General features: G+C 36.8%; 1 long non-coding RNA gene across 1 annotated transcript; it reads right to left on the bottom strand.

Moving 5' to 3' along the window:
* Positions 1-1,803, bottom strand: LOC149037455 (uncharacterized). The gene is made up of 3 exons (XR_016181243.1): positions 1,523-1,803; positions 781-992; positions 1-194 (listed from the first exon to the last, which is right to left on the bottom strand). It is a non-coding gene; the product is annotated as an uncharacterized LOC149037455 (long non-coding RNA).

Raw genomic sequence — 1,803 nt, forward strand, 5'->3', positions numbered from 1 at the left:
TCCAATAGGTATGCGGCAAGCAAGCTGAGAATTTCAGCCAGAGATCGGTGACACCCATCACTTCCACAAACGCTACTAAGTGTTAACTATTGGTCTTCCTCTCTGATAAATAACATTTCAAAGAAAATGTCTTGGCTAGCATAGCTTGAATGAGTTTGGTCCCATTTAGTGCAAGGCTTTGTCTTACAAAAATCCTGCCAGACAGTGAAGACAATTTTCTTTCAGTGATTTCCAAATATTTAATCATTGGCAAAACGTGACAGGAATATTCTTGAATAATCCCCTCTGCTTTATCATGGGTATCATATGGTAACATTCTCAGAGCCTGAGGATGATTATTCTTCAATTATACTGTTATTGGTCAGCTGATTACCAGACTAACTGCATTTTGTTAACATTTTCCACCTAACAAACATTAAAAAATTGACCAATTTTGGAAATTAGTGCTTCAGTATTAACATCACCTCATGCTGGTTGATTATAGCAGAATAACTAAATTTGTGACCCCAATCCAAATTTGGCATATGGTCACTGCTTTTGTTACATTTTGTGCGTTATTGACAAGTCAGTTTAACAGATGGAAAGATAAGTGCAAATAAATCATCCTTCAAACTGACATCTGTGCAAAATACTCTGGTCCAACCCAAACAACTTTTATTGGGATATAATTAATCAAATCTTTGTTCAAACAAGTTCGTTAAAAAATTTTACCATGCAGTTACATCATAAAATGTTGCAGGACACTACACTGTCTTTCAGATAAAACAAATCTTGTCTTACTTTTTTTCCAATAGGTATGCAGCGAGCAATCTGAGAATTTCAGCCAGAGATCGGTGACACCCATCACTTCCACAAATGCTACTAAGTGTTAACCATTGGTCTCTCTCTCTGATAAATCACATTTCCATGAAAATATCTTGGCTAGCACAGCTTGAATGCGTTTGGTCCCATTTAGTGCAAGGCTTTGTCTTAAAAAAATCCTGCCAGACTACCTAATGCACATCAATGTAGACAGTTGTCTTTCAGTAACTTCTTGTAAGCCTTCCATAAATTTTCAAAATCTTTGCTTTGAGAAATTAATGATCAGAAGGAAAAAAGAGTGAACCAGTTTACATTCCCAAAATGTTTGCAGCTCATTTGATTTGTTTCCAGTATTCCCTTATTGGTCTCACTGTTACTAACTAGTCATGGGTCATGCCATTATTAGTCTGTTTATAGTTAATAAAGCGAACTGGTTTGCTTTATTAACTATGGTCTGTCACAAGTCATGCAAGCTCTTTTTGTGTTAGTGGATGTCATAGTTGTGAATCCCACAATGAACAACATGAGAGTGTTGTCAATGCCAGCCTAACTGTTTTGTCAGATTAGAATTATGATTGATTGTCAAAACCTTTTGAAAGTTTTGTCATGCTTATCTATGACAAGGTTTTTGTTCCCTAAATCTCCATTCCTACCCCTCCCCACTTTTTCCCCAGGAAGATTCTTAAAAAACCTCAGCTACTTTTTTCATATTCCTACATACATGTCACTGAAGTGGCTCTGTAACAACCTTTTGGCTCCGTTGCATATAACACTGTCTTTCCTACCACATCGACAATCTGCAAGGTCTGCTATTTTGGTCTGTCAGCTGTTTCGTTCGATCGTTGAATTGCTAGGTGACAGAGCTTTTAAAAGATCCAATGCACTTTTTTTATACTAAATGAAACTATTTTGATTTTCAAGCACATTCAAAGTTGGAAGGAAGCGAAAGGATAGCTGAATACTGTGGAATCCTAGTCGGCTCAAGCATTCCGCCATCTTAGA

The sequence above is a fragment of the Pocillopora damicornis genome, chromosome 11 (assembly GCF_964200805.1).
Source record: "Pocillopora damicornis chromosome 11, jaPocDami1.2, whole genome shotgun sequence".
Classification (NCBI taxonomy): domain Eukaryota; kingdom Metazoa; phylum Cnidaria; class Anthozoa; order Scleractinia; family Pocilloporidae; genus Pocillopora; species Pocillopora damicornis.